This window comes from Pseudophryne corroboree, chromosome 2, assembly GCF_028390025.1.
Source record: "Pseudophryne corroboree isolate aPseCor3 chromosome 2, aPseCor3.hap2, whole genome shotgun sequence".
Classification (NCBI taxonomy): Eukaryota; Metazoa; Chordata; class Amphibia; order Anura; family Myobatrachidae; genus Pseudophryne; species Pseudophryne corroboree.
In genome coordinates this window covers 233,036,816-233,057,633 of record NC_086445.1, presented here as the reverse complement: position 1 = coordinate 233,057,633, position 20,818 = coordinate 233,036,816, and the positions used below count along the sequence as shown (strand labels likewise).

General features: G+C 47.0%; 1 protein-coding gene across 1 annotated transcript in view; it reads right to left on the bottom strand.

Annotated features, from left to right (window-relative positions):
- The window catches only part of LOC135011356 (retinol dehydrogenase 7-like), an 80,258-nt gene extending 68,050 nt beyond the window's left edge, over positions 1 to 12,208 (bottom strand). The window contains exons 1-2 of the mRNA XM_063952451.1: positions 8,414 to 12,208; positions 7,644 to 7,795 (exon numbers count right to left, since the gene is read on the bottom strand). The gene's annotated coding sequence lies outside the window, so the exon portion shown is untranslated. The remainder of the gene's footprint in view (positions 1 to 7,643; positions 7,796 to 8,413) is intronic.
- Between the last annotated feature and the right edge of the window lie 8,610 nt (positions 12,209 to 20,818).

The following is a 20,818-nucleotide window of genomic DNA, read 5'->3' as shown; positions in this document are numbered from 1 at the left end:
TGAATACTGTGTACAATTCTGGGCACCTTACTACAAAAAGGATATCCTGGAGCTAGAAAAGGTTCAAAGGCGGGCGACCAAACTAATTAAGGGTATGGAGACGCTGGAATACGAGGAAAGGCTTGCAAGACTAGGCATGTTTACACTGGAAAAGAGGAGATTAATAGGGGACATGATCAACATTTACAAATATATAAGGGGACAATATACAGATCTTGCGCAGGACCTGTTTTTGGTTAGATCAACACAGAGAACTTGTGGACACTCGCTCAGGTTAGAGGAGAGGAGATTCCACACAATACGGCGTAAAGGCTTTTTTACGGTAAGGACGATACGTGTTTGGAATTCCCTGCCTGAGGGAGTTGTAATGGACAACTCAGTCAACACCTTTAAGAATGGGTTAGATAAATTCCTAATGGATAAGGATATCCAGGGTTACGGGGCATAGTCACGCACTATGGTTATTATAAAAAAGAGGGGTTAATCGGAACGGCAGTCAGCAACTTCAGTCAAAATTTTATACAAAATAATCGTGCATAGGAGACCACAAATAGGTTGAACCCGATGGACAATTGTCTTTTTTCAACCTTAGATACTATGTTACTTTGTTACTATATAGAAACTGTAAATCGATAATTTCACAGGAACACTGATATGATGTGAGGAGGAGAACGGAGGCAGCAGGAAGCCACATACTGAGAGTTGTATAGTGGGAAGAGCAGGGTCTCTTGGGGAGCAAAAAGGGGTCCGGCCACTACACAAAGTGCGTCAGGGAAGCAAAATATGCCTATATACTAGATCTCCAACCAACGTAAATTAACGAACAACTATCATTCTAATTTACCATCCTCATTCCGTAGCAAAGCACAGGTATTCAGCTATCTACAATGTTATTTATACTGTGTGTTTAATATTTACATTTATTTTGGTAAACAGACATTCTTAAAATCCAGGGCAATGCCAGGTATTCCAGCTAGTATATATAGAAATATATAGGCCCTCATTCCGAGTTGTTCGCTCGGTAAATTTCATCGCATCGCAGCGATTTTCCGCTTAGTGCGCATGCGCAATGTCCGCACTGCGACTGCGCCAAGTAAATTTATTAGATAGGATTTTTACTCACGGCTTTTTCTTCGCTCCGGCGATCGTAGTGTGATTGACAGGAAATGGGTGTTACTGGGCGGAAACACGGCGTTTTATGGGCGCTACCGTTTCCGGAAAAAACGCGGGAGTGGCTGGAGAAACGGAGGAGTGTCTGGGCGAACGCTGGGTGTGTTTGTGACGTCAAACCAGGAACGACAAGCACTGAACTGATCGCAGATGCCGAGTAAGTCTGAAGCTACTCTGAAACTGCTACGAGGTGTGTAATCGCAATATTGCGAATACATCGTTCGCAATTTTAAGAAGCTAAGATTCACTCCCAGTAGGCGGCGGCTTAGCGTGTGCAATACTGCTAAAATCGCCTTGCGAGCGAACAACTCGGAATGAGGGCCATAATTTGTTATATCACATAAAAACAACAATAATAAAATATCTTTAAGAAAAACAGAAAGTTTAGTTTCTATTTTAAGGTAATTAATGGTTAACCATTTGTTGTTATAGAACATTCCAATGACTAGACATTAAGGAGTACATTTACTAAGCAGTGATAAGAGCGGAGAAGTGAGCCATTGGAGAAATTGCCCCATCAACCAATCAGCACTGAAGTAACATCTATAATTTGCTTACTATAAAATGATACAGAGCTGCTGATTGGTTGATGGGAAAATATCTCCACTGGCTCACTTCTCCGCTCTTATCACTGCTTAGTAAATGTACCCTTAAGTGCACAATAAAAAATGTATTTTCTCTATAAACGGCTACACATTTGTAATGAATCTCATTTAAAACACTGCTGTAATATGGCAAGAAGATTTGCTTAAACTGCTATATCTATTCTGACAGGCATTCATCTATCCAGAGTAAAAGACCCCTTGCATTTTTCATAAAATAGCAAAGTATGGGGGTCATTCCGAGTTGTTCGCTCGTTGCCGTTTTTCGCTATGCTGCGATTTGTTGCTAAATGCGCATGCGCATGGTACGCAGAGCGCATGCGCTAAGTTATTTTACACAAAACTTAGTAGACTTGCTGGTGTTCGTGCGGCGCTTTTCAGTCGCACTGCTGATCGGTGAATGATTGACAGGAAAGGGGCATTTCTGGGTGGTAACTGAGCTTTTTCCGGGAGTGTGCTAAGAAACGCAGGCATGTCAGGGAAAAACGCGGGAGTATCTGGAGAAACGGGGGAGTGGCTGGCCGAACGCAGGGCGTTTGTGACGTCAAACCAGGAACTAAACGGACTGAGCTGATCGCAATCTAGGAGTAGGTCTGGAGCTACTCAGAAACTGCAAGAAAATATTTAGTAGCAGTTTCTGCTAATCTATTCTGCTAAGCTAAGATACACTCCCAGAGGGTGGTGGCCTAGCGTTTGCAATGCTGCTAAAAGCAGCTAGCGAGCGAACAACTCGGAATGAGGGCCAATATGCAATGATAGATGTAAAAAGCTGGATTTTTTTACTTTCATAAATGAAATAAGCAGCAAGAAGATTTTGGTGGTAGCAGCATAAGATCTCTAGCTCAAGCATAGAACATTTCCATTTAGAGTTTATGCAGTATATGCAATAGTAGGTGCAAAAGAAAAGACTGTATTTATGCTTTCAGAAATGGAATAAGCAGTGAGAGGTTCTTAGTGACAACAACATAAGCACTTTTTGCTCAAGCGTAGGAAAGTTCCATTCAGAGGTTAGTGCAGAGAACAGCTGTGTATTTGCATCCAATCAATAAGCTGACCAGCAAGCCTTGCAGCAGTAAAATAAAAAGTTTTTTTAGTAGAAAGCTGGACTTTTAGCTCTATGCATAGAACACAGTCTGAGGAAGCCACTGACACCAGACACAGGCGGGGAAATGCGTATCAGTCACATAGAGCCAGCTGGGACCCATGGTAACATCCATGGAGCCTTTATTATACTTTGAATTTGCATCTCCAGATATGGCTGCAAGATCTTTCCAATAAGTCGGGAGTGGACAAAGTACAGCATTACAAGCTCAGGAGGGAAAGTGGTATTTATAACCAATACAAAAATCATGGCCATGACCATGACTAAATATTATTATTATTATTATTATTTTTATTATTATTATTATTATATTTTGTTTATAGGGTGCCACAAGTGTTTTGCAGCGCCGTACAAAGGACAGTACAGGGAGACAAAACTTTGCATTACAGTAAATAAATAACAAAAATAGTGTACAGGTAACAAAGAGCACCACAATTCTCAAAACATAGGGGGTCATTCCAAGTTGATCGCTCGCTAGCAGTTTTTAGCAGCCATGCAAACGCTATGCCGCCACCCACTGGGAGTGTATTTTAGCTTAGCAGAAGTGCGATCGATTCTATCACAGAACGGCTACAAATTTATTTAGTGCAGTTTCAGAGTAGCTCAAAACCTACTCAGCGCTTGTGATCACTTCAGACCATTCTGTTCCGGATTTGATATCACAAACACGCCCTGCGTTCACACAGCCACGCCTGCGTTTTTCCGAACACTCCCTTAAAATGGTCAGTTGCCACCCAGAAACACCCATTTCATGTCAATCACTCTGCGGCAGCCAGTGCGACTGAAATGCATCGCTAGACCCTGTGTAAAACTACATCGGTTGTTGTACCCGTACGTCACATATGCGCAGAACTGCCGTTTTTTTGCATGATTGCTGCACAGCGAACAAATGCAGCTAGCGATCAACTCGGAATAACCCTTATAATACAGCTGTAAGTAGTACAGATGTAAGTAGCGAGGGAGTAATCACTGTACTACTTAGGGTTGGTGGCCATAGATAGAGATGAACCTTTACCAGCAGGAGAAAAAGTGGGTAAAGATGGCTGCTGAGTAGGAGAGAGCTGCGAGTGAAATGTGTCGAGAATAGTGCTTTGATAACAAGAGGAAAGAGGGCCCTGCTCTGAAGAGCTAACAATCTAGTGGAGAGGGGACGACAGACAGATGCCACGAGGTGGAAGCAAGCAGGAGGAAGCCTGATGGCAGCATGTAAGCAAAGCAGAGATGTTCAAGGCATGGGGCAGGGGGATGGAGGAGCAGCCTAAGGACTAGGTTATGCATCGGAGGGGTACGATTTGATGTATAGGTGGGTTTTCAGTAGAGATGAGCGAGTTGAACCCTACCGGACTTTGCCTTCCGAGTTCGGTTCCGAGCCAGGCTCGGGTTTTCCCGCCTGATTCGGAAACCAGAACGCGGCAAAACATCATCATCCCGCTGGATTTGGATTCCATATAAGGAGCCGTGCGTCACGGTAATTTTCACTCCAGTCTCGGAGAGTGTATTGAGAGGACGTGTCCTCAGTGTTCAGTGTCTGTTGGGAGCGGGAAAGTGGGGTGGCGAGTCTTGTGGTGTGTTGTGCTGTCCAGTGTAGTCAATGTATTGTGCTGCATCAGTCCAGCCAGTCACAGTGTTGGTGTCATCTGCTACCATATATCCAGTGTAGCTGTATAAAGTGGTGCTGTGTTGTGCTGTCCAGTCCAGTGTAGTCAGTGTATTGTGCTGCATTAGTCCAGCCAGTCACAGTGTTGATGTCCTCTGCTGCCATATATCCAGTGTAGCTGTATAAAGTGGTGTTGTGTTGTGCTGTCCAGTCCAGTGTAGTCAGTGTATTGTGCTGCATCTGTCCAGCCAATCACAGTGTTGGTGTCCTCTGCTTCCATATATCCAGTGTAGCTGTATAAAGTGGTGTTGTGTTGTGCTGTCCAGTCCAGTGTAGTCAGTGTATTGTGCTGCATTAGCCCAGCCAGTCACAGTGTTGATGTCTTCTGCTGCCATATATGCAGTGTTGCTGTATAAAGTGGTGTTGTGCTGTCCAGTCCAGTGTAGTCAGTGTATTGTGCTACATCTGTCCAGCCAGTCACAGTGTTGGTGTCCTCTGCTGCCATATAGCCAGTATAGCTGTATAAAGTGGTGCTGTGTTGTGCTGTCCAGTCCAGTGTAGTCAGTGTATTGTGCTGCATCAGTCCAGCCAGTCACAGTGTTGGTGTCCTCTGCTGCCATATATCCAGTGTAGCTGTATAAAGTGTTGTTGTGTTGTGCTGCATCAGACCAGTGGTAGTGTCCGGTCCATCAGTCATTCCAGTGACGAAATACGCTGCTGCTATATGTCCACTGCTACAGTATTATAATAATAATAATAACAACAACAACAACCACAAGTCCCTTACAGTGTTGTTGTGCTGTGCTGCATCAGACCAGTGGTAGTGTCCTGTCCATCAGTCATTCCAGTGACGATATACGCTGCTACTATATGTCCACTGCTACAGTATTATAATAATAATAACAACAACCACAAGTCCCTTACAGTGTTGTTGTGTTGTGCTGCATCAGACCAGTGGTAGTGTCCTGTCCATCAGTCCTTCCAGTGATGAGGCAGTCACAGTGGTATATGCTGCTGCGATATGTCCACTGCTGCCATATAATAATAACAACAACAAGTCCCTTACAGTGTTGCTGTGTTGTGCTGCATCAGACCAGTGGTAGTGTCCTGGCCATCAGTCATTCCAGTCATTCCTGTGCCGCATATTGTCTTATATAACTCCCAAAAAATAATGGAGAACAACAATTTGGAGGATAAAATAGGGAAAGATTAAGAACCACTTCCTCCTAGTGCTGAAGCTGCTGCCACTAGCCATGACATAGACGATGAAATGCCATCAACGTCGTCTGTCAAGGCCAATGCCCAATGTGATAGTAGAGAGCATGTACAATCCAAAAAGCCAAAGTTCAGTAAAAAGAACCAAAAAAAGAAATGTAAATGGTCTGAGGAGAAATGTAAACTTGCCAATATGCCATTTACGACACGGAGTGGCAAGGAACGGCTGAGGCTCTGACCTATGTTCATGGCTAGTGGTTCAGCTTCACATGACGATGGAAGCCCTCATTCTCCCGCTAAAAAAATTAAAAGAGTTAAGCTGGAAAGAGGCACAGAAAAGAACTGTGCGTTCTGAGATGGTATCACAAATCCCCAAGGAGAGTCCAAGTGTGTCGGCGGTTGCCATGCCTGACCTTCCCAACACTGGACGGGAAGAGGTGGCTCCTTCCACCATTTGCACACCCCCAGCAAGTGCTGGAAAGAACACCCAGAGTCCAGTTCCTGATACTGAAATTGAAGATGTCACTGTTGAAGTCAGGGCTTAAAGTGGTCCTGGAGAGGTGGGGGAACTCACCTCGCCCGCAACACCGTAGAAAGGGGTGTGGCCTCACAAGGAAGGGGCGTGGCCACATAAAGTACCACCAATTCAAAATAATGCTTCACATTTCCCGCCCCACATACTAGTGCCCTTTACACACACAATGTCCACAATAGCGGAGTCCCCCTTTTACACAGTACGGCAGACAGAGCCCCCTTTTACACAGTACGGCAGACAGAGCCCCCTTTTACACAGTACGGCAGACAGAGCCCCCTTTTACACAGTACGGCAGACAGAGCTCCATTTTACACAGTACGGCAAGTAGAGCCCCCTCCAAGGGCAAACGCAGGATTTATGAGGGGTTTTTCCAGATAGATATACGTATATATATATAGGCACTCAGAGTTTTGAAAAAGTGCAAAAACAGACAAAAAGAGTGAGAGAGAGAGAGAGAGAGAGAGAGAGAGAGAGAGAGAATTAAAATATCACCAGCAGCAGCAGAAAGACTGGGCACCCAGAGCTGTGATATGTAGCAGCAGTTACCTGGAGGTCTTCATGTGGAGGGCGAGTTGTCTCTCCTGCCAGACGCCATGGGGTGTGCCACGGTTAGGGCCTCGGACTGTAATGCACAATCACGTGCAGACAGCGCTCCGGTGGATGTGGGGAGAGCATTACAGGCCGCGGGTCACTAAGCCTAGGGGTGGGGTCAGGGCCGGTGCTAGGGTGTTCAGCGCCCCCCTGCAAACTACAAATTTGCGCCCTCCCACACCGAAAAAAGGAGTTTGGTCTTACACGGAAGGGGCACAGCCACACAATATTACCCCCATTTCAAATTACGCCACAGTAACACAATCTTATTCACATAACACTGCACGTAGTAGTGCTTTTTTGTAATACAAAATCCCCTCTGTAGTAGTGCTGCTTACACAAAATCCCACCCTGTAGTAATGGTGCTTACACAAAATGCCCCCTTAGTAGTGCCGTTTACACAAAATTCCGCCTGTGGTAGTGCCGCTTATACAAAATTCCGCCTGTGATAGTGCCACCCTTTTCGGGTCTTCCTTCCTGGCCTGCACAGTGCACACTCTGGCTCTGCACTATACAGTCAGGGATGGAGAGAGGAAGCTGAAAGCTGTCGGCGCCGCTGCCTGTCACAGTGTGACAGGTGCAGCAGTCGGCAGCAGCAGGCAGTGGCGGATCTAGACTTTACTTTTAGGGGCACCGGTTTAAGAATCCTGACTCTTCCCTCTACTCATAGCTCTCCTCCCAATTAGTTCTGCCCTCCCGTTTTCAACAAATATTAAAAAAAAAAACACATTAAAAAATATAGATTTTTTTTTTTTTTTTTTTAAACATCATTACCAGATGTGCAGCACTGGCACAATCCCTCTGGGTACTTTAGGAGTCACTGCTACTTACTTTGGGTGGTTGGAGCAGCACCCTTGGCTCCTCAGACTGACAGTGTGGTGTTAATGTGACATCATAACCAAGGACCGCACTCACAAAAATGTAACACGGACATGGCAGACCAGCTGCTGGCTGCTTCTCCTTCATGACGGTGTCCGATGCTCCTATCGGAGGCAAAAAAAAACACTGGTTGAAATGATGGCACTCATGCAGTGCCCCAGGCACCCCTAAACATTAAGTGCTGGATGCCGGCCAATTTGGACGTTTTTTAAAGGGGAAATCATTTACAAGGCAAAACCATGCCTTTGTAAATGACTGCTCCTTCAAAAAAAAGTCTAAGTTCGGCTGGCATCACGCACGACTGGCAAACTTGGACTCAATAACATCGCGCCCAATATATGACAGTAGTGTCATAAACCTCTAGGCCATGTATACCCACACTTTAGCCGGACACACATGGGTTAAGGTTTTTATGGGGAGTGATTTTGATTTGGTTTCTGAGTAAATTAGGGGGTGTTTCTTTGTACTTTTATCATTTTTTTTATAAGCTGGGGCTCTCTCTTTTCATATGGATGTTGGACAGGGTACTGTCTTATTAGTGAGCATATCAGTGTTGTTATCTGTCATGTTCTTTCTTTATTTTACTTTATTATTCTCCTTTCCTCTACTGCCATCTCTCTTCTGTACTTTAGCTACCCTGTCCTGTTTTTTTCTCTTTCCTCTTTATTTTCTTTCTTTAATCAATGCAAAGACCCCATATGTTTGCCTTATCCACATGTTACCTGTCAGGTGGTGGGGTGTCCTCCAATGATCAGACTGCAGGTATCTCTGGTCAGGCTGGGGCTGTCATCCGTCGCAGGTGCTCGTCGGAGCAGGCTGTCTTGTATTCCCTTGGCCGTTACACGTTTTCTGGGGCCTTTGCTCGGGTTGCGGGGGTTTCAGGGCCTTTTCTCCATGCTGTGGGCGGCCATGTGCGTCCCCGGGATAGGACTGTGATCAAGGGCCTGTCTGGTTTTCCTGTCAGGCGTCAGGTCCTGGCAACTGGGGCAGGCAGGGCCACGTGGGTGCGCTTACCGAGCAGTTGCTAGGCACCAGTGAGGGAAGCAGCCACACGTCTGAGGATCTCCTGGAGCAGCCACGCATCTGAGATCACATGGCTGCGGATCCCGGACAAGTGCCGGTGGGTCGGGCAGCCCCATAAGTTTGGCGGTCAGTAGGATAAGGTGGAAGTAGTGCCGGGGAGCAGCAACATTGGAGTGCTGTAGAACAATGCTAGGTCGCCTAGGCAGGAGACACTACCAGCAGGGGGGACAGGCGGCGCATCAGCAGGGATACAGGACATCTAGAGCGCCTCTCCTTCCTGGCGCCTACCTGCACTGAGCGGGTAGCGCCGGGCCTGGGTGGGGTGGACTTTAAGTTGCTGCGCTGGCAGGGAGATGTGGAGTGGGCACGGACATTACTTCCCGCCGCGCAGCCTCACAGTAAACTCCGGCTGCGGGGGGGATCGGGCATTACAGTCCGCGGCTCACACTCCGGAGGCTGCAGCAGCGGCGGAGGGGGGGGGGGAGAGGGCACTTTGAATCTGGCGCCGACTGTGCGCCATTCACGGCTCCTGGACCGCCAGCTAATGAGAAGCTGCCACTTGGCAGCTTCTCATTGGCTGGCGGTCTGCTAGCCGTGATTGGCTCACGGCAGATTTTAAAGAAACCTTCCCTTCTTCTGATTGGTGCTGCAGCCGGTCCGCGAGCCATGATTGGCTGGCGGCCGCTGCCACCTTTACAATGGAACAGGGACATGATGCTGTGGCCGGGCGGAGGCGGAACTGGTTCCGCCTGCAATTAGAGGTGACGGAACGCAGTTCCGCCCCGTTCCGGCCCACTTTAACCACTGGTTGAAGTACACCAGGATGAGGATATAGGTGTTGCTGGCGCTGAGGAGGAAGTTGACGATGAGGATTCTGATGGTGATGTGGTTTGTTTAAGTCAGGCACCGGGGGAGACACCTGATGTCCATGGGATGAAGAAGCCCATTGTGATGCCTGGGCAAACTACCAAAAAAGCCACCTCTTCAGTGTGGAGTTGTTTCTCCACAAATCCGGACAATAGGGGTCAAGCCATCTGTTGCCTCTGTTTATCTGTAATAAGTAGGGGTAAGGATGTTAATCACCTAGGAACATCCTCCCTTATATGTCACCTGCTGCGCATTCATCATAAGTCAGTGTCAAGTTGTGAAACTTTGGGTAAGAGCATAAGCAGTCCACTGACACCTAAATCCCTTCTTCCTCCTGTACCCAAGCTCCTGCAAGCCACACCACCAACTCCCTCAACGTCAACTTCCTCCTCAGTCAGGAACGTCAGTAGTCCTGCAGGCCATGTCACTGTCAAGACTGAGGAGTCCTCTCCTAACCGGGATTCCTCCATAGGATCCTTGAGTGGTACGCCTGCTGTTTCTGCCGCTGCTGTTGTTGCTGCTGGGAGTTGATCATTATCCCAGAGGGGAAGTTGGAAGACCACTTGTACTACTTCCAGTAAGCAATTGACTGTCCAACAGTCCTTTGTGAGGAAGATGAAATATGACAGCAGTCATCCTTTTGCAAAGTGGATTTCTGAGGCTTTGACAGCTATGTTGGTGTTAGACGTGCGTCCGGTATCCGCCATTAGTTCAGTGGGACTTAGAGAATTGTTTGAGGTACTGTGTACCCGCTATCAAATCCCATATAGGTTCCACTTCTCTATGCAGGCGATACCGAGAATGTACACAGATGTCAGAAAAAGAGTCACCAGTGTCCTACAAAATGTGGTTGTATCCAGTGTCCACCTAACCACGGACATGTGGACAAGTGGAACAGGGCAGACTAAGTACTATATGACTGTAACAGCCAACTGGGTAGATGTAGCAACAACAGCAGCAACACCAGTAGCAGCATCTCACAAACGCCAACTCGTTCCTAGGCAGGCTACGCTATGTATCACCGCTTTCCGTAAGAGGCACACAGCTGACAAACTCTTACGGAAACTGAGGAACATCATTGCAGAATGGCTTACCCCAATTGTACTCTCCTGGGGATTTGTGATATCTGACAACGCCACCAATATTGTGCGTGCATTACATCTGGGCAAATTCCAGCATGTCCCATGTTTTGCACATACAATTAATTTGGTGGTGCAGAATTTTTTAAAAATTGACAGGGTTGTGCAGGAGATGCTGTCGGTGGCCTGAAAAATGTATTTTACCTAAGTTGACCCCCCTCCAGTGTGTACTCCGAAAGAGTGTTTAGTGCAGCCGTTAACCTTGTCAGCGATCGGCGTAGGAGGTTACTTCCACTAAATGTATTCATCAAAATGATCGTTCATATCTTTGAGGAATATCGGCCAGTGTGTAGGGCCTATAACTCCTTATTTAATTTATGAAAGTACAAAATCCAGCTTTTTGTAACTTTGAGATCATGTTGCCGTATTCAAGCTTAAACAAGATTCATTACAAATGTGTAGCCGTTTTAAAAATAAATTTTTACTGTGCACCTAATGTTTAGTCATTGGAACTGTTGTCTATAAAAACAAATGATTAACCACTAATTACCTTAAAATAGGGACTAAACTTGCTGTTTTTCTTAAAGATATTATCTGATTGTTTTTTAATAGGCGCCAGGTGTTTTATCTATGTTTTTTCTGCTTTATGGCTGAGTGCAGGACTGGTGACGGGGGTTAAAGCGGACACCTGTACCGGGTCCCAAGGATCAGAGGGGCCCAAAGTATATGCCACTTAGTGTTCGGCAGGGATGTGAGCAGGGAAATCATCATGGAGTTATTGGGGAGAGACAGACAGTGGTGTGTGTGGGGGAGGAAGGAGAGAGATACATATTTATATATCTGTACAGCGCTGCGGAATATGTGTGCACTATATAAATAACTGGTAATAAATAAAATAAATATATCTGTATACTGTATATAAATAAAAATATATCTATTTAGTTAATAACAGTTTATTATATAGCGCAGCAAATTAAGTTGCTCTGAGTGGGGCCCAGAGATATCACTGTACCAGGCCCCAAGATGTCTGTTGCCGGCCCTGGCTGAGTATCACTATGCTTGCTGTGGGACATACAGTAGAGGACAGGATTCAGACATATATGCAAACCCGATTTTTTTCTTAGTTGAGCAATTCTCGGCAGTTTGTACATGCATCTAAGTTGCACTGCGCATGTGTCTCATTGGTCTTGTGATGGCGGTCACAGTGATGATTTATTGACAAATTGATTGACAGTCAGGGCCATTTGGGGGAGATAACGGTGAGTGAGGATTACCCTCAAGTGTTTTGGTTCCGTTTTAAAACTTATAAACAGTGGGGGGGGGGGGGGGGAGAAACCGACAATAAAAAATCGATAAAAACAGCTGAAGTCATGTCATTTGGAGCTATTTACATGCAACACAAAACCCAACTTCCGTTTTTAAATCCAAGTTCCGCACTAACAACAGATCCAAGCCAGGACTCCGTTCCACTCAGAACCCCTAAGTGATTCTGAACCCTATCCGTCTAGTAGATATACAGTGTCTAGTTAGACAGTCAATAGATAGACACCATATATTAGACAGACATTAGGTCGACAGGGTCAAAAGGTCGACATGGAAAAGGTCGACAAGTCAAAAGGTCGACAAGTCAAAAGGTCGACAGGGCAAAAGGTCGACAGGTCAAAAGGTCGACATGGAAGAGGTCGACAGGTCAAAAGGTCGACAGGTCAAAAGGTCGACATGGTCAAAAGGTCGGCATGATAATTGTCGACATAAAAAAGATAGACAAATGTGTTTTTTTAATTTAACATGTTTTTGGATTATTTCATACTTTCTCTATCCATGTCGGCATAGAGTTGGTTATAAACCTTGTGGCGAGCGCAGCGAGCCACCGTGCCCGAAGCGTGGCGAGCGAGGCGAGCCCCGCGAGGGTATGCCTTTCTGCAATTGGGGTGCCAGATGACAAAACTCCACACAAAGCACAAAAATGCAAAAAACATGGTGTCTACCTTGTTCATGTCGACCATTTTCATGTCGACCTTTTGACCCTGTCGACCTTTTGACCCTGTCGACATCTTCCATGTCGACCTTTTGACCTGTCGACCTGTCGACCTTTTCCATGTCGACCTTTTCCATGTCGACCTTTTGACCCTGTCGACCTTTTGACCTGTCGACCTAATGTCTGTCTAACATATGGTGTCTATCTATTGACTGTCTAACTAGACACTATCTATCTTTCATACCGGAACCATTCTGAACTGGGACTTGAATAAGCACGGAACCCCTAAGTTCAGGTTTGTTGAGTGTTTCAGGAAAACTGATCCACACATATCTAGCAGTAATGCCCTGTGTTGGGCGTTACAGTTGCTCCGGATGGTGTGTTGCCTCCTGCGGCCCAGCTCTGCGTCTATAGGGCTAATCACAACTTTGATTATGTACTGATCTGCGGTGTATGTTTTGTTTTTGTATGTAGCTGATGGGATTAGCAAAGCAGCCGGTGGGCATCTCAATACACATCCAGACGGCAGTGACATTTGCTTATATTCACAAAGCTACTTTCTACAAATTTACAGATGCACATGTATGTATATGTGTATATCTCTGAATCAGGCCAAGAGACTGGATGTTTGCTCCCCATATTTGTAGAATTGTGGCAGTAAGTGTTGCCATAGAGGCCATAGAGATCACCAGTAAAGGAACAGAGACAGCAACACCAGTGACAGTTGAACTACTGGAGCTAGAGTCAGTGTTGGACTTGAGCATAAAGAGAACACTGGGGAAATATAGTAAAAGGGGTCCATGCTTAGGGGTGTGGACATAAACTACAGAGGCTTGGCTAACTATGAGATTGCATGATTTGAGCATCTTTATAAATAAATATAGTAAATACTGCTAGTAGTCCCATGATAATGTAGCAGACTAATAACAGCAATGCACTGTAGTGAATATACCATAGTCCTGTACACTACACAATATAACTTATGTATCATGAATAATTCAAGTGCACAGTCTAAAACCTGATCCCTAGAGGAGTGGGTAGGCCCTCAGGCAGTGGGGCCTTACGGGGGTTTCCTCTGCACCCCTATGGGCCAGTCCGACCCTGGATAGAGATACATAAAGCTCTGTATTAGGGAGGCCAATCCCGGGATCAGGATCGGCGGGATCCCGGGATTTGGGCCCAAAAATGCTGGGATTTGATTCCCGGGATTGGAGCATCCAATCCCGGGATTCACGGGATTACACTGTGCATGTGCGGGTGGGAGGGTGTGTAAGTAATACTACTTACAATTAGGCGGCCGGCAGCTATATACAAATGCTGAACGCGGCGGCACTTCAAATGTGGCATCAGCCGCCAGCCAATCAGAGCTGGCGGACCGGCAGCCAATCAGGAAAGCTGCCGCAGCAGCGGCAGCCAATCAGGAGCGACTGCTGCGGCCGCTTCCCTGATTGGCTGCCGGTCCGCCAGCTCTGGTTGGCTGGCGGCCGGCGCTTCATTTGAAATGCCGCCACGTTCAGTGTGTCCATGGCTGCCGCCCACCTAATAGTAAGTGGTATTACTTACATCCACCCTCCCTCCGTGCAGTGCTAACAGCATCCCTCCCGTGCCGCTACCATCCCTCCCCGCTAACTACACCCTCCCGCACCGCTACCTACACCCTCCCGCACCGCTACCTACAGCCTCCTGCACCGCTACCTACACCCTCCCGCACCGCTACCTACATCCTCCCACCCAGCTACATACACCCTCCCGCACCGCTACCTACAGCCTCCTGCACTGCTACCTACATCTTCCCGCACCGCTACCTACACCTCCCGCACCGCTACCTACACCCTCCCTCCCTACCACGCCGCTACCTACACCCTCCCGCACCGCTACCTACCCTCACGCGCTGCTCCCTACACCCTTCTTCACTGATCCCTACTGCAATCCCGGGATAGAGCATTTTTCAATCCCGAATCCCGGGATTGAAAAAACGACCCGGGTTTGGCCTCCCTACTCTGTATGCAGCCCCATATGGAATGCAGACATTTTGCTACTTGCAGATGTTACCACTAGTATCAGGGTTTACACCTACCCAATGCTGGGTGCATAAACTTATTAGACACAGGCGTCCCCTCAGCATATAGATTAATCAGAATAGGTCACAACGCTAGCTATACACCCAAAACACTCCCAGGGCACACAGGAGCCTGTAGGAACCTACGCTAGCTATACACCCAAAATACTCCCAGGACACACAGGAGCCTGTAGGAACCTAATGTTAAAATGAAAACAGTAATGGATATAAAAATTAGAGATGAGCAGGTTCCCCCCACCTCCTTCACCCAGAACTCTGCGATTTGCGCTGTGATCCGAACCCAGCTCGGACTTTCCTGCCCGCCTCGGGGATGTCATCAAGGCAAGACATCATCATCCCGTGTCTGTCTCAGTACTGCATGGCATGCGGCGAGTGGGGGTGCCCTGTATCTGAAAAAGGGGTGCTCTGTCTGCTGTATTTGAAAGGGGTGCTCTCTCTGTCAGCTGTATCTGAAAAAGTGGTGCTCTCTCTGTCAGCTATGTCTGAAAAAGGGGTGCTCTCTCTGTCAGGTCATCTGTATCTGAAAAAGGGGTGCTGTCAGCTGTACCTGAAAAAGGGGTGCTCTCTGTCAGCTGTACCTGCAAAAGGGGTGCTCTCTCTGTCAGGTCAGCTGTATCTGAAAAATAGGTGCTCTCTGTCAGCTGTACCTGAAAAAGGGGTGCTCTCTCTCTCTCTCAGCTGAATCTGAAAAAGGGACGCTCTCTGTCTGCTGTATTTGAAAGGGGTGCTCTCTCTGTCAGCTATATCTGAAAAAGGCGTGCTCTCTCTCTGTCAGCTGTATTTGAAAGGGGTGCTCTCTCTGTCAGCTGTATCTGAAAATGGGGTGCTCTCTGTCAGCTGTATCTGCTCTCTCTGTGAGGTCAGCTGTATCTGAAAAAGGGGTGCTCTCTCTCTGTCAACTGTATCTGAAAGGGGTGCTCTCTCTGTCAGCTGTATCTGAAAAAGGGGTGCTCTCTCTCTCTGTCAGCTGTATTTGAAAGGGGTGCTCTCTCTGTCAACTGTATCTGAAAAAGGGGTGCTCTTTCTGTCAGCTGTACCTGCTCTCTCTGTGAGGTCAGCTGTATCTGAAAAAGGGGTGCTCTCTTTCTCTGTCAGCTGTATTTGAAAGGGGTGCTCTCTCTGTCAGCTGTATCTGAAAAAGGGGTGCTCTCTCTCTGTCAGCTGTATCTGAAAAAGGGGTGCTCTTTATGTCAGCTGTACCTAAAAAAGGGGTGCTCTTTATCAACTATATCTGAAAAAGGGGTGCTCTCTCTCTCTCTCTCTCAGCTGTATCTGAAAAAGGGACGCTCTCTGTCTGCTCTATTTGAAAGGGGTACTCTCTGTCAGCTATATTTGAAAAAGGGGTGCTCTCTCTCTCTGTCAACTGTATTTGAAAGGGGTGCTCTCTCTGTGAGCTGTATCTGAAAAAGGGGTGCTCTTTCTGTCAGCTGTATCTGAAAAAGGGGTGCTCTCTCTCTCTCAGCTGTACCTGAAAAAGGGGTGCTCTCCCGGTCAGCTGTTCCTGAAAAAGGGGTGCTCTCTCTTTCTGCTCTATCTGAAAGGGGGGATCTGTCCGTCCAGCCAAGGGCTCTGCCCCAGTGTAAAATTAAAATAATATAAGCTAAAAACAAAAAGCCTAAAATTACAATTATAAAAAAAATGTATTTTGTTTGTGCTGTACCTTAGTGTACTATACATTATTTATTTTATTTTCATAAGTATTGTGACACTGCTAGTCAGACCGCAGTATATTATTTCCTACTTATACACGTATTGTGCAACGCTGTCGGTGAAATCAACCACAGTGTGTAATTATTATTCTATACATTTGTGACTCATTTGTGTGACGCTGTCGATATAGTCAACCACAGTGTGTAATTATTTATTATATATATTTCTGACTAATTTGTATGATACTGTTGGTGAAGGTCAATCCCACTTTGTGTTGATAGAAACAGAGGCAACTACTAGTGCTAAAGCTACTGCCACTAGTCATGACATTGACAATGCAAGTCTGTCAACGTCATCTGCTAAGGCAGATGGCCAGGGGCATAGAGGGCTTAGGCAAGGGTATGTAAAATTATTTAATTTTAAAATGGTAAACAAACAAAAGGAAACTTAGCTGCAGAGGCAGTAAGACAGATTGCACATTCAGAATCAAACCATCAGACACTCTTAAAGGAACGTTTAGGGGTGTACACATCAGCTGACATTTTTCACACTTTCCTCATAGAGAAGCCTCTTTCACCTCTTTCCAACATTTCTGAACCTTCTGAACATGTGGGGAGCAGTACAAGTAAAGATGGTGAGGAATCTGATGAGGAGGACATACTGTAATACAAATTGAGGATTCGTGCGTGGAAGTGGGACAGGATGAGGGGGATATGCGTGTACTATCTGATAGTGAGAATGTTGATGATGATGTGGTTTGTATAAGTCAGCCACCGGTGTCTGCAGTTGTTGACCATGATAAAAAGAAAGCCATTGCGATGCCTGGGCATAAGAGCAAAATATACGTTATGGTAAGAACTTACCGTTGATAACGGTATTTCTCCTAAGTCCACAGGTTCCACAGGATAACAATGGGATATGATGAAGCAACAGCAGATTTGCACCAATCGGTCCAAGCTTTTCAGCCTCCCAGCATGCAACGGGCCCCTCCATATATCCCCATCTCCTGGCTCAGGCAAATAAGTTGTATTCCCAAAGCTCAAGGCAGGAGCCTCATAGATAGTCCTAATCAGGCGAGAAGAACACATATACACTCCCTTCCGCACAAGAAGGAAGAGGTTAGTGAGTAAAAAGATCCTCAAATCAGGTGCGCCAGGGTGGGATCCCTGTGGAACCTGTGGACTTAGGAGAATTACCGTTATCAACGGTAAGTTCTTACCATAACGTATATTTCTCCGTCAGGGTCACAGGTTATCCACAGGATAACAATGGGATTTCCCAAACCAATTTAGTGGTGGGGACCCACCTGATTGGACAGTAGAATCATTAGCCCGAATTCAGCATCATGAGAGGCAAAAGTACCAATGGCATAATGTCTAATGAATGTGTTAATGGAAGACCATGTGGCTGCCTTACATATCTGTTCTGCTGAAGCATCATGTTGTGCTGCCCATGAAGGACCTACCTTACGAGTAGAGTGAGCAGAGACATTAGCTGGAACAGGGAGATAAGCTTGAGAATATGCTTCTGAAATCGTCATCCGAAGCCACCTTGCCAGTGTCTGCTTATCAGCAGGCCATCCTTTCTTGTGAAATCCGTAGAGAATGAAGAGAAAATCTGTCTTTCTGATGACACTGGTACAATCCATGTAGATCCTTAAGGTACGGACCACGTCCAGCGATGCATCTCCCGCAGAAAGTCCCGGTACCTGGAAAGCCGGGACTACAATTTCTTCATTAAGGGGGAATTTAGACACCACTTTGGGAAGATACCCAGATCTAGGTCTGAGAACTGCTCTATCTGGATAAAAAGTCAGAAATGGGGAACGACATGACAATGCCCCTAAATCTGACACTCTTCTAGCTGACGCCATGGCCAGTAGAAAGAGAACTTTAGCTGTCAACCATTTAAGATCCACTTTGTTAAGTTGTTCAAATGGGGCAACTTGAAGGGCCTTTAGGACTAAATTTAAGTCCCAAGGCACTGTAGAAGGAACAAAAGGAGGTTGAATGTGCAGCATTCCCTGGAAAAAGTACGCACATCCTGTAAGTTGGCAATTTTCTTTTGGAACCATACAGTCAATGCTGACACTTGCACTCTCAAGGAAGCCACATTCAAACCTTTATCAATTCCTACCTGAAGGAATGCTAAGACCCTGGAGACTCTGAAAGACTTAGGGTCCATTTTCCGTTCATGGCACCAATGAATATAGGTTTGCCATATTCGGTGATAAATGCGAGCTGAGGAAGGTTTCCTTGCTCTGAGCATTGTTTGAATTACCTGTTGCGAGAATCCTCTAGACTTCAGGATAGAGGTTTCAAGAGCCACGCCGTCAAAGACAGTCGATCCAGATGTCTCTGATAACAAGGACCCTGCATCAGTAGATCTGGACGTTGAGGGAGCAGGAGTGGAGCATCCATCGACATTCTCTGCAGATCTGTGTACCAATGTCTTCTGGGCCAAGCCGGAGCTATTAGTATCACGGCACCTTTTCCTTGCTTTATCTTTCTCACCACCCTGGATAATAGGGTGATTGGAGGAAACACATAAGCCAGATGAAAGTCCCATCTCACCGACAAGGCATCCACAAACATTGCTCTGGGATCCTTTGTTCTTGACCCATATGCGAGAACTTTGTTGTTCAGACGGGACGCCATGAGATCTATCTCTGGCAACCACCAATTTGTCTACTAGAGTCTGGAAGACCTCCGGGTGTAGAGCCCATTCGCTTGCCTGAATGGTGTGTCGACTGAGAAAATCCGCTTCCCAGTTAAGGACTCCCAGAATGAACACTGCGGACAAGGCTGGATGAGGAAGTTCTGCCCACTTTAGTATGTGACTTACCTCCTTCATCGCTTTTCGGCTGCGAGTTTCTCTCTGATGGTTGAGGTACGCTACTGCCGTCACATTGTCCGAGCGGATCTGAACTGGTTTTCCCCGAGGAATGTCCTTTGCCTGAATCAGTGCCATGTATATGGGGGGTCATTCCAAGTTGATCGCTTGCTGCCTTTTTTAGCAGAATTGCGATCAGGCTAAAAACCGCCAGTTCTGCGCATGCGTATGGGCCGCAGTGCGCACGCGCTATGTACTTTCACACAAAACTAGGCAATTTTACACAGGGCCGAGCAACGCTTTTCAGTTGCTCTGCTGATCGGTGAGTGATTGACAGGAAGTGGGTGTTTCTGGGTGGTAACTGAGCGTTTTCTGGGAGTGTGCTAAAAAACGCTGGCGTGCCAGACGAAAACACAGGAGTGGCTGGGGAAACAGGGGAGTGGCTGGCCGAACGCAGGGCATGTTTGTGACGTCAAACCAGGAACTAAACAGTCTGCAGTGATCGCAATCTAGGAGTAGGTCTGGAGCTACTCAGAAACTGCAGGAAAAGATTTTCGAGCAATTCTGCTAATCTTTCGTTCGCACTTCTGCTAAGCTAAGATACACTCCCAGAGGGCAGCGGCTTAGCGTTTGCACTGCTGCTAAAAGCAGCTAGCGAGCGATCAACTCGGAATGAGGGCCATGGCCCGAAGTTCCAATATATTTATTGGCAGGCAGCTTTCTGCTGCGGGGTACACTGGGCTCCACAAGGATAGACATTGGGGTGTAGAGTAGGATCTTGATCCGAGGCACCAACAGGCTCAAAGCTTTGACTGTTCCCAGAATGCACAGCGCCGCCTCCTCTATAACCCCGCCTCCCTGCACAGGAGCTCAGTTTTGTAGTTGGTGCTGTAATAAGCAGGCACATAACAGAGGGGCTGCTCCAGGCAGCCCTAAGAAGAGCTTTTTTTGAAGAAAAAAGTGAAGACTACAAGGGCAGCAGCGGTGGTAAATGCCAGAAGACATTCACTGCTCCAGCTCCAGCTCTCCCCAGCGGCGCTGTACACTCCCGAGCCCTGGTTGCCGGGTAATTACAGCAGGAGGCTCCGGTTTTCTTCACAGTCAGGCACACACGATGGGGGCTCTCCGGGATCGCGTGGCCACGCTTCGGGAGGTGGTAAGTGGGTCCCGCTTGCGGGACCCGGTCTTTATCGCGATCCGGTGCGGTCAGTGGGAGGCGGGCCGCGCGCTGGCGGTGGACACTGTGGCAGCACAGGCGATCCCACTAGATCACCAGGGCATGGGTGCAGGTCAGGTTTTCTCTCTAAGCCATTTTCAGTAGCCCACAGTACCAGGTGGTTTTGCCAGCAGGGGGATAAGGCTTAGACCTGAAGCCCCTCCCCCAGCCCCAGGGCGCCATTTCCCGCAAATGTTCCCGCCCTGGAGTTGCATATCTGTCTCTCCCTCACTCCCTGTCAGTGTCTGGGCGCCATTATCTCTCAGCTTCACTGTTCCTGGGACTGCTTGGGCAAATCCTCCTCTGTAAAGCCGTCTGGTTGTCAGTGCTGTGACTTTACATGACACTTAAGTATTCTACCTGCCTTTTTAGACAGTGCTAGTTAAGAAAGAGTGCATTTAG